At 34.6% G+C, this 12666-nt stretch overlaps 1 pseudogene; it reads right to left on the bottom strand.

The window, feature by feature from the left end:
- Nucleotides 1-1156: 1156 nt before the first annotated feature.
- LOC146900198 (uncharacterized) lies at nucleotides 1157-12118 on the bottom strand (annotated as a pseudogene).
- Between the last annotated feature and the right edge of the window lie 548 nt (nucleotides 12119-12666).

Below are 12666 nucleotides of genomic sequence, written 5' to 3' on the forward strand. Positions count from 1 at the left end.
GATAGTAAGATTAGGCAGCTCCTATAGCTCCTCCAACAAGCTCGGCATATCCATCCATTCATTCACAATCAATTAGTATTAACTAGATAAATTAACACTTGTTTGGCTTAATTTGATTAGTAGATTAATTAGTTTCTTTTGATTAGCTCAGTGTCAATTTTGCTGCGTTAATCCATACAAAGATTTGTTCCGACTATAAATAAGGTTTTTTGCAAATGAATTTTGACATTAAACCTTTTAAATTAGTCGGTTGTTGAACCGAATATCAATGTTTTTTTTTTTAAATAAAACTTCCTATAAATTTGCAGGGTGTGCGAAAAAGTTAGGTTTATCTTTCTTTTTTTTTTTTGTTGCAAGAGGTAAAAGTTGAGTTTTGTTTGTTGTCAATAAATATAAATATTCCCTATTTTTATTTTTAGTTTTGGATTTTAATTAGTAATTTTATAGGAGAACATGAGAAAACTTGTTTTCCCAGACGACTAGACGAGTAGAGTATGTGTTTCCAGTGCATAAATTGTGGGATAATATCCAAATATGTGGCAACAAAGAAATATAACGTGATTTGTAGTAATAATTGATATTTGCGTGTAAGCACAATTTTTACCAAAAAAAAAAAAAAAGTTATACAAATACAGGTGGCAGCAAAGAAATGTCTTAACGTGGGTGGTACAATTCCAATTCAGTAGATATGTATTGCCACGTCGGACACCTTAATGATTGTATATAGAGTAACTTGATCAAGTTCAAAAATTCTAATTTTGGATATCGAAGTCAAACCAAGTGAATGCTTGAAAATGTCTCCAACCACTATAAGGGTGATGCTATTTTATTTATATAATTGAAAATATTTAAGGTGAGGGATATGCTCCGGCTCCGGTCCAAGACATAGATGAAGAAGGGTGATGCTATATAGTACGATAAAAGTTAGAGTATATAAGTAGTACTTATAATATGATTGGTGAATAATAACCTACATAATATATATGATAGTTGTGTTATATTTTATTCTAGAAAAGCTAGAAGCTAGGATTTGTAGCTTCATGGAAAATTGCTTATAATTGCTTTTTGGCTAGAATTGCTTCTCTGAAAAGCCAAACCAAACATGTTGTTTTTTGGCTAGAACTGCTTATAATTGCTTTTTGGCTAGAATTGCTTCTCAAAAGCTAAACCAAACAAGCCCTACATCTAGCTCCCTGGTGACATTCTTCATGTTTATTCTCGCCCTCGGCGATTCTACTGAACAAGCTAGTCCAATATAAAAGAGTTCAAGTAAGCACTGCTTCAGATCATTAGGATGCAAGTGGCTTAGGTTCTGATTACTATTATTTTCTTCTTCTTCAGTTGTTGATGAAGTTGCTTGTTTCAATTCTCTTGGGAGTAGAGTTGAGTCTACTATGTCTAGGAGTTTATCTGGAAGTGAAACCTTGACAAAAGAATGAAGATTCATACCATTTGTAAACATTTCATCTGTTGGTTTTCTTCCTGTTAGTATTTCCAGTAATAGGATTCCAAAGCTATACACATCACCTTGTGCTGAAACTTGACATCCCACACCATATTTTGAAAATTATGTACTTAAGGATTAACCACAAAAAATAATAATTAAAAGTGGCTTATAATGCATACCCAGTACACTGAAGCTCCCGCATACGCAGGGTCCGGGAAGGAGTCCCACCATTTGGTGTATTGTACGTAGCCTTACCCTGTTTTTATACAAGAGGCTGTTTCCAGGTGGCTTATAATGCATACATTTAGAATTTAAAAACATTTTTGTTCCGATCTCAAGTTTGCTGCACCGCTGTTATGACGTATTTGTCTGCTTTGGGGCTAATAAGCCCTCACGGTTATGTCCTTAGTTAAAAGGAGACTCGTTGGGTTGACGAGAGCGAGTGTTTACAGCTACCCTTACACTCGATTCACAAGCAGTGTGAGACTTTTTGGTTTACCGGAACAATCTAAAATCATAAATTAAATGGTATTGATCTATACCTGAGGAGCATATCCAATTGTTCCGTTGAATCCAATTGTGCTAGTTTGTAGATCAGAGATACCATTGATGGCACATAGAAGTCTTGCTTGTCCAAAATCACTCAAATGAGCAACCATGTCATTATGAAGAAGGATATTGCTTGGCTTTAAATCACAATGAATGATTGGCTGCTCAGATTCATAGTGTAGATAGTGTAATGCAGAAGCAACATTTGTGAGAATATTTAATCTTTGGAAAAGGTTCAAACTTGGTTGATCTCCGATATTGAAATTGTTGTAAATTTAGAAGATATTTCAAAAGTTTATTTTGTTGTTTCTTTAAATGAGAAATAGGAAAAATATTTTTGTAGAGAAATATTTATTTTATTATTATTATTAAATAGGAGTCACTACTTTTGACATGAGTCATTGATTTTTTCATGATTTGTTAAACGTATCTTAAAATGTTGATTTCACACATTTTTCTGTTACTCTCACGTTTAGCTAACTAAAACTCCTTAAATCTCTCCATTACATACTCATGCTGTTTTCTTTTGACTATGATTTCCTATTATTTTGGCTTGGTCAAATGCACAATCACTAATAGCACACGTTACTTAATTATGAAACCGTAATTTTAGTCTTTATTTGCTTTGAGGCCTTATTATTCATGTATTTATGGGTTAATTATGTTTCTAGTCCCTATAAAATAGCGACCTTGTAAGTTTAGTCCCTACTTAATTTTAATAGCATTTTTAGTCCCTATAAAAAAAAATTTACTTATAATTTTAGTCCCTACTAAAACAAAGTTTGATTAATTATCCTTAAACTCTTAAATTTTTGAACGATTTTTTTGAGACAAGATTAGAACACTATGAAAGGTTCGTTTACTAAAATTTAGAATTTTCTGACATGAAATGAATTAAATATGAATTTTTTAAAACGACAAAAGTTAAAGATAAAAAGTAATAAAATCTGGATGTAGAAATCAAATTTTGCAATAATTTTTTGCGGACGAACTTTTAGTAATGTTCTAAACATGTCTGCAAAAAATTGTTCAAAAATTTAAGAGTTTAAGCATAAATTAAACAAATTTGAATTGAGTAGGGACTAATACTCGGTGCAGAAAAACAAAATTAGGGACTAAAAATGCTATTAAAATTAAGTAGGGACTAAACTTACAAGGTCGCTATTTTATAGGGACTAGAAACATAATTGACCCTATATTTATTGCTTTGAAAAACAGAAAAACATATACACACAGGAATCAGTACAAGAAATACACTACTCTTCTCCCAAAATAATATAGTTTTCTCTCCTCTCAAAAATTGAGTTCTTGGGTTACATTTCCTGTGTTTATCAGATTCAAGTTGAACTGTCACCTCTGATATGATTCATATCAGGGAAGAGCATGTTGTATCCCAGGGAGGATATATGCTTATGATGCGGATAAATCCTTAAGGACAGTGACTTTGTCACGCCTCATGTTATATAATTGTTTATTATTTTGCAGGTTACATGAGTTGTTGGTGAAGGACATTAACAGTTTATGTCAGTACTCTAGCTATCTAACATTATTAAGGACAGATAAGTTTATCGATCCTTCTCTTTTGTTTATATTCAATTGATGTTTATATGTATATGTTAATTTTTATTTGAGAATAATTTTACGCTTAATTATTCTACAGAAATCAGGATGCAGCCATTTATCTAAGCTTCCAGTTTCCATGTACTCAAAAACTAGAGCTTTGAATTCATTACCATTATCCATACTTGAGCAATTAGAATCTTGACAAGATTCCTGTGACGGATACTTTTGAGTGCATTACATTCAGCAATGAAACTCTTGTGTGCTCCCCTGACTTGAAGGTTCAAGACCTTTATAGCAACAAGTCTTTCTTCTGACTCAAGAATTTCTTTATATACAAATCCAAAACCACCAGATCCTATCAAGTTGTCGGAAGAGAATCCATTTGTTGCTTGATAAAGTGTTTTATACGTAACCTTTGCAAGGTGATCTATTGTTGATGGAAAATTGGAAGCTCTCCATTGTCCTTTTTTCTTCTTCCAAAAGATTGCAATAGAGAAAGATAACAAAAGAAAAGAAAAACCATACAAATTATGACTACTATTATCTTCAAGGTCTTTTGGTTTTTGTGTGTCTTATCTTCGACTACTCATGGTTGTAGATGTAAACTTGTGATACCACCACAAAGGTTGTTGAAGTTAGTATAGAAAGTAGGTAGTTAGTTAACTTGCACTGCAAGTTAACTACTTGTAACTGTTTTTTAACTATAGCTAGTTAGAGAGTAACTAGAGTTAGTTGACAGTTATAGGTCAAAGAGGTTCTATATATACTCTTCATGTACTACTTGTATATTTCAGTTGTATGAAACAATTCAATAATATTGAACTCTTCTTCTTTCTCAAGCTTTTTCTCTCCATTAATGGAGTTTCAGTTTCAGTTTTCACATGGTATCAGAGCCCTATAATGGGGTTCTGCCATGATTGCTGCGCTTACTTCTTCTCCCAAAAGCTCCGCAATTGTTCTTCATCTCTCTTCCATTTCTTGAACCATTGAGTTCCATGTTTTTTTTTCTTTTCTTGATTCATAACTGAATCAATTTCTCTCTTTTTCTCATTCTTTTGCAGATTCTCATTGAATCTTTGCACTTTTCTATCTTCTTTCTACTTTCTATCTCAGATTCACCATGTCTATGGATAGCACTGCAGGAAGTGTTAATGGTGGACACTCTTCTTCTAATCAGAAAGGTTATCAAAATGATACCTTGAACCCCTATTTCTTACACCCGAATGAAAATCCTAGTCTCGTTCTTGCCACTCCTCTGTTGAATGGAACGAATTATCATTCTTGGTCTCGTTCTGTCACTGTTTCTCTTCGCTCTAAACACAAATTACATTTCATCAATGGGGCTTTACCTCGTTCTCATGATGAAGATCGTGATTCAATTGCTTGGGATCGTTGCAACACTATGGTTATGTCTTGGCTCATCAATTCGGTTGAACCAGAAATTTCTCAGAGTGTTTTGTGGATTGATACAGCTTCTGAAATCTGGAAAGAGCTCAAGGATCGTTTCTACCAAGGTGACGTTTTTCGCATTTATGATATTCAAGAAGAAATTTACACATTGAAACAAGGTGATTGTTCTATTTCCTCATATTACACCAAGTTAAAGAAATTGTGGCAAGAACTTGATAATTTTAGACCAATTCCGGTTGTTTCTTGCACTGATAATTGCAAAGCCATAAGCAAGATGCGTGAGTATAGAGACAGTGATCAAGTGATCCGTTTCTTGAAAGGCCTCAATGAGCAATACTCTACAGTTCATTCTCAAATCATGTTGATGGATCCTCTTCCCAACATTGGGAAGGTTTACTCTTTACTTGCTCAGCAAGAAAGACAAGTTGTGATTCCTATTGATGAATCAAAGTTACTTGCTGCTGCTCAATATACTCCAACATCTGGTAGAGGGGATAGAGCCTCTATGTCTCGTGGAAGAGGAGACAGAGGTGGCAGAACTTCTTATGGTAGAGGTAAAGGTACTAGAGTGTGTTCCTTCTGCAATAGGAATAATCATACAGTTGATACTTGCTGGAAGAAACACGGTTACCCCCCACATATGCAACAAAATTCCTTGGTCAATAACTGTGTTAACACTCGGGAAGATGATTCTCAATCTGTTGCAAATTCCTTGGTCAATAACTGTGTTAACACTCGGGAAGATGATTCTCAATCTGTTGCTTATGAAGAAGAGAATCATGATTCAGATAATGGGAAATTGGTTTTTACTCCAGAACAGCACAAGGCTTTGATAGCTCTTCTCCAAGGTTCATCATCATCTTCTTCTCATAGTGTGAATCACCTCATCACTCAGCTCCCAGGTACAGGCATCCTCTGTACTTTGCCAAATATCCCTAAAATTGAGTCTTTTATTCTTGATAGTGGTGCCACAGATCATGTTTGTTTTTCACAACACTCTTTTCAATGTCTTAAGAAAATTAACTCTGTTCATATCAAATTGCCAAATGGTTCTTTAGTCACCACTTCTCTTGCAGGCACCATAGTTTTTAATCAAAATTTTTACCTCAATGATGTTTTATACTTACCACAATTTTCTTTTAATCTCATTTCTGTTCACAAACTTATTGAACATCTTCATTGCAAACTAATTTTTGAGAATAATAAATGTTACATACAGGAAACTTGCTCACAGAAGATGATTGGTACAGCTGAAGTGAAGCATGGATTGTATATGCTCATAGAGCCCTCAGTTAGTTTTAGTCAAGTTCCTACTTCCATTTGTAACAATGTAGCTTCTGTTCTAGATACAAATAAGCATTGTAACCTTTGGCATATGAGATTTGGACATCCTTCATTGGACAAACTTGTTGAAATTAATAAAAATTTCCCTTTTGTTTCTGTTGATAAATCTGCTTCTCCTTGTGATACTTGTTTTTATGCAAAACAAAAGAGGCTCCCTTTTCCTTTAAGTTCACATGTTTCTACTCATACTTTTGATTTGATCCATATGGATATATGGGGACCTCTTTCCATTCCTTCTATGCTTGGTTATAAATATTTTTTGACTATTGTTGATGATAAAAGCAGATTTACTTGGCTTTACCTCATGAGACTAAAGTCTGAAGCTTCTGCTCTTATCAAGTCTTTTGTTCTCTTAGTTCAAAACCAATTTAACACTAAAATCAAAACTATTAGAACAGACAATGGTGTTGAATTTTTATTGAAAGATTTTTACAGTCAAAATGGCATTTTACACCAGTCTTCTTGTGTTGGTACACCTCAACAGAATGGCATTGTTGAACGCAAACATCAACATATTTTAGCTGTAGCTAGAGCTCTTTTACTTCAATCAAATCTTCCTAAAATTTTTTGGGCTCATGCTGTTAGCCATGCCATTCACATCATTAACAGGTTACCTACTCCTTTTTTATCCAATCAGTCACCCTTTCATGTTTTACATAATTGTTTACCTAACATCAAAAATCTGAGAGTTTTTGGCTCACTGTGTTTTGCTACTACTCTCTCAGCTCACAGAAAGAAACTTGATTCTAGATCAAGAAAATGCATTCATATTGGTTTCAAAGATGGTGTTAAAGGTTACATACTTTTTGATTTGCATTCAAAAGAAATTTTTCTTTCAAGAGATGTTGTTTTCTTTGAACATATATTTCCTTATCAATCTAGTATGTCCAATGATAATGTGACTCCCACATCTACACATGCACAAGTTTCTTCTCCCTTTTTGGATGACATTTTTGACATTAATCCAAGTCATACATCAAATTCTCCCAATAATCATGCATATGTTACTAATGATGCACAACCTGCATCTACATCTCCCTCTCCCAATACTACCAATCATAAATCATTACCAAACATATCTCCTTCATCTGCATCATCCTCATCATTTTCCTTCCCTGCATCTGCATCATCTGATACATCTCCATTATTACCTCTTAGGAAATCAACTAGACATGTACAACCACCTACATACTTACAAGATTATCATTGTACATCTCTCACTAATACAATCCATTCTTCCCTTCATGCTAATCCACAATCATCTTCATCTAGTAAGTATCCTCTTTCTCATCATTTGTCTTATAATAAATTGTCCCCCACACACAAAACCTACACTCTCAATTTGTCTGCCGTTTCTGAACCTTCATCCTATGAGGAGGCTATGGGTGATGAACAGTGGAGACTAGCTATCCAAGCTGAGTTAACTGCTCTGGTGAAAAACAATACATGGAGTCTTGCAAAATTACCTCCACAAAAGAAGGCTATAGGATGTAAATGGGTGTTCAAGGTCAAATTACATGCTAATGGTTCTGTTGAAAGGTATAAGGCCAGATTGGTGGCCAAGGGTTTTACACAAACAGAAGGCACAGACTACATGGATACTTTCAGTCCTGTAGTAAAAATGACAACTGTTAGAACTCTTATTGCTATTGCTCCTTCTCAGAACTGGCCCTTGTTTCAACTTGATGTCAACACTGCCTTTCTTCATGGTGATTTGAATGAAGAAGTCTATATGCAAGCTCCTCATGGTTTGTCTCTACCTCAACCTGACCTTGTATGCAAACTTCAAAGGTCCATTTATGGTCTCAAACAAGCTAGCAGACAGTGGAACACCAAGCTTACTGAGACATTGCTTCAATCAGGATATACTCAATCCAAAGCAGATTATTCCCTCTTCACCAAACATTGTTCTTCAGGCTTCACAGTTATTCTTGTTTATGTTGATGATTTAGTCTTAGGATGGACAGATATCAATGAGATTCAAACTATCAAGACTTTGCTTGATACTAAATTTAGCATTAAGGATCTTGGAACTCTCAAATACTTCCTTGGTTTTGAGGTTGCTAGGTCACAAAATGGAATCTCTTTATGTCAAAGGAAATATGCTCTGGATCTTCTTCAAGATGCAGGCCTTCTTGGTGCTAAACCTTGTTCCACTCCAATGGAACCCCATCTTCAATTGCACAAGAATTCTGGTGAACTTTTACCTGAACCTACAACATACAGAAGATTGATTGGAAGACTTCTGTATTTGACTCAATCCAGACCTGAGATTTCTTATGCAGTAAGCAAACTCAGCCAGTTTTTAGATGCACCTAGAACTGATCATATGTCAGCTGCTTTACATGTTCTTAAGTTTCTTAAGAATAATCCTGGCAAAGGTCTCTTCTTCAGTGCCTCTTCCCCTTTAACTCTCAAAGGGTTTTCAGATTCTGATTGGGGTGCTTGCCCTGATACTAGAAGATCCACTACAAGCTTTTGTTTCTTCCTAGGAAAATCTCTTATCAGTTGGAAAATCAAGAAACAAAGTGTTGTTTCTAGATCATCTTCTGAGGCTGAGTATAGGGCTTTGGCACAAGCCACCTGTGAAGGACAATGGCTGCTATATCTTCTACAAGACTTTCTTGTCCCTCATCCATCACCTATCATCATATACTGTGATAATCAATCAGGATTGCACATAGCTGCTATCCCAATTTTTCATGAGAGGACAAAACACATTGAGATAGACTGCCATGTAGTACGAGACAAAATCCAAACAGGAATGCTTCACCTATTACCAGTTTCTTCTAAAGAGCAAGTTGCAGACATATTGACCAAATCTCTTCATCCTGGGCCTTTCAACATTCTGCATCACAAGCTTGGCATGATTGACATTCATTCCAGCTTGAGGGAGGGTGTTGAAGTTAGTATATAAAGTAGGTAGTTAGTTAACTTGCACTGCAAGTTAACTACTTGTAACTGTTTTTTAACTATAGCTAGTTAGAGAGTAACTAGAGTTAGTTGACAGTTATAGGTCAAAGAGGTTCTATATATACTCTTCATGTACTACTTGTGTATTTCAGTTGTATGAAACAATTCAATAATATTGAACTCTTCTTCTTTCTCAAGCTTTTTCTCTCCATTAATGGATTTTCAGTTTCAGTTTTCACAAAGGTCACTATTGTTTTTCACAAATATCGCACTTTCATTTCTAAACACACCTTCAGTCGGTACTTCACCATCCAACCTGTTAAAAGAAATATTCAAGTACTGTAGAACAAGAATACTTGCTGTGGAATTGAACCTGACAAGTTGTTTTGTGACAAATCTAAATATTGAGGGAAGACCAATGACTTGCCAAGGAATGTTTCCATTGAGGTTGTTATTGGAAAGGTCCATGTATTGTAGCATTTGGCAATTCCCAATACTAGAAGGAATGCTTCCTTCTAGCATATTAAATTGAGTGATGAACATGTTTGCTGGTAAAGAGCCATTAAATTGATTGACACCAACTGAGAAGAAAGTGAAAGATGACATATTAAATAATGTTGAAGGAAGCATACCATATAGTTTGTTTGATGTAATAGAGATATGTGTTAAATTTTTCAGATGACCTATCTCTTCAGGTAAATTTCCTTCCAAATGATTGATTCCTAAAGTGAGAACACTAAGAGATGAAAGATTTCCTAAAGATGCAGGGATTTCACCACTCAAATTGTTCATGCCAGTATATAAAACTTCTAGCTTAGTAAGATAACCAAGCTCCTTTGGTATCTTTCCAATTAGTTTGTTTCCTGTTAAACTCAACCTCTTGAGCTCAGAACAACTAGACAAGTTGGTTGGAATTTGACCCTTGAATGTGTTATTTGTCAGATAAACCTCCCTTAGCCTAAACAAATGACCTATTTCTTGTGGTATTTCACCGTAGAAGCTCCCTTGAATGTTTTCACCTTCTGATGATTTTGAAATATAATTGTTGACTTGCTAACAACGACTTTTACTATTAGGAAATGTTTTGAAAAAGATTGTGTCCCTATTGTTGTGTTCTTTTCATGCTAATTTATATGAGGAGTGATTAATAATTGCAAAGAAGCATTTGAAAGTTGACTTTTCTATAAAATATCCAATTTGTTTACTATTTATGTTGATTACATCATATGTATTTATGTTGATTATTGTTGGTTTTAAAGGGACATGAGAGAAAAAGTATTATGGAAATCATATATTGGAAGACAGAAATATCTTTATAACATCAAGCACACCATTACAAACACTTCAGTGCTCTATAAATAGTGCTGAAACATAACTTAAAATAAAAAAGAAACTCCCCAAAATTATTGTCATTAAAACAAAACATAACTGAAAAACAACTCACTAATGTCTCATAAAAACTTAATAATATCATAACTGAAAATACTAAGGCAATTTTTACAAATCTCCCCCTTGCCTTAGTTGCTGCTAAGTCCTTGCTTGTCTTTTAATATTTCAAATCTTACTTTTGGTAAAGCCTTTGTTAACACGTTAACCCATTGATCATCAACTTTGAACTCTTTCACCAAGATCTCATCGTTTCTTCTAATTGGAACATCTTCCATGTCATCATCAGAATATTCATAAGTTTCTGGCGGCGCCTTCTTTATTGGCTGAATTAGAGCATAACTTTTAGCTCTCATTTTAATCTTAAATACATCTTTGCCTTTAACATCTTTAATCAAGCACACGTGGTCTTCAAATATGACTTTGAAGCCCTTTTCAACAAGTTGTGGGACACTAAGCAAATTTTGGTCAATCTCAAGCACAAATAAAACATCATAAATATATTTCATACCAGATAAACTTTCAATAGCAACCGTCCATTTCCCCTTGACAGAGATGAAATCATCATTTTCAATTTTTTACTTTGGAAACAACGGTTTTGTCAAGATCTTTAAAGAGCTTATGATCATTGGTCATATGATTTGTGCAGCCGCTGTCAATTAACCACGAGTCACATGAACTATTGCTTCTAGCAAAACATTTTGCAACAAAAAGTAGATCTTCTTCTTGTTGCTCTATGGATATATTTGCCTCATTTGATCTTGACCTGCATACTCTCTCTACATGTCTCATGTTGCCACATTTTCTGCACTTGACATCAGGCCTCCACCAACATCTTATTTGAGCATGGTTTATCTTTTTACAGTGTGCACATGGTGGAAAAATATCATCATTTTTCCTGTTGTTGTTGCCTCCTCCTGGATTTTTTGCTTTCACGTACAAATCACCTCCTATGGACGCTCTCCTCTCATCATTCACCTTTGTTCTTGTGTTTGCAATGCATTCATCAATTCTACAAAGGAAATGCTCGACAAATCTTTTGTTTCTTCTAATGAAGAAATTTTTGATTCATATCTCTCAGGCACACAAAAACCAAAAAATTTTGCACAATTATTTCATCAGAAAAATCATTACCAAGTAATCTCACCTTGTTAATAATGTCCAGCAACTTATCTACATACTCTTTTATGATTTCTGCTCCTTCATTTTTAGCATCTCGAACTTCCGAATCAAGTTGAGTATCTACATGTTTTTGGTTCTTTCATTTCCCTCATATTCTTTTTTGATGTAATCCCAAATGTCTTTTGCCGATTTCAAGTTCATGATTCTTGTAAAAATTGTGCTTGACACCGCATGGAATAGACATGCTTTAGCTTTGGCCTTCCTTGTCTTCTTTTCTTTGTGAATCTTTATTTGAGCCATCGTTGGATTTTCCGGCAATGGCTCCACAACATATTCTTCTTCTACAACTTCCCAAAGGTCTAAGGCTTCAAGATATGTTGACATCTTAATAGCTCAAGAATGATAGTTTTCACCATCAAAAAATGGGCGGAGCAAGGGAGAAGTTTCTTTCTGTTTCCATATTTTTGGGTGGTTTTTGTTATGTACTCGATTCACAAATCCCTTAAGAAAATAAGCTCTGATACCAATTTGTTGGTTTTAAAGGGATATGAGAGAAAAAGTATTATAGAAATGATATATTGGAAGACATAAATATGTTTATAACATCAAGCACACCATTACAAACACTTAAGTGCTCTATAAATAGAGTTGAAACATAACTTAAAATAAAAAAGAAACTCCCTAAAATTACTGCCATTAAAACAAAACATAATTGAAAAACAACTCACTAATGTCTCATAAAAACCTTAACAGGGCCGACCCTAAGCATAAGCCAGGGGTGCGGCGACCTAGGGCCCATGCCCGTAGGGGGCCCAAATTTCTTTTATAGATGGGGTGTATATAGAAATACTTGGTTTAAAGGGGGTATATATAGCAATCAGAGCAAAGAGGGCTCAAACCAGGTTTGAGCCCATCATCTATTTCACCATTTT

Source organism: Medicago sativa, chromosome 8 (genome assembly GCF_051527215.1).
Source record: "Medicago sativa cultivar Bolivia chromosome 8, Bolivia_mono, whole genome shotgun sequence".
Lineage (NCBI taxonomy): Eukaryota > Viridiplantae > Streptophyta > Magnoliopsida > Fabales > Fabaceae > Medicago > Medicago sativa.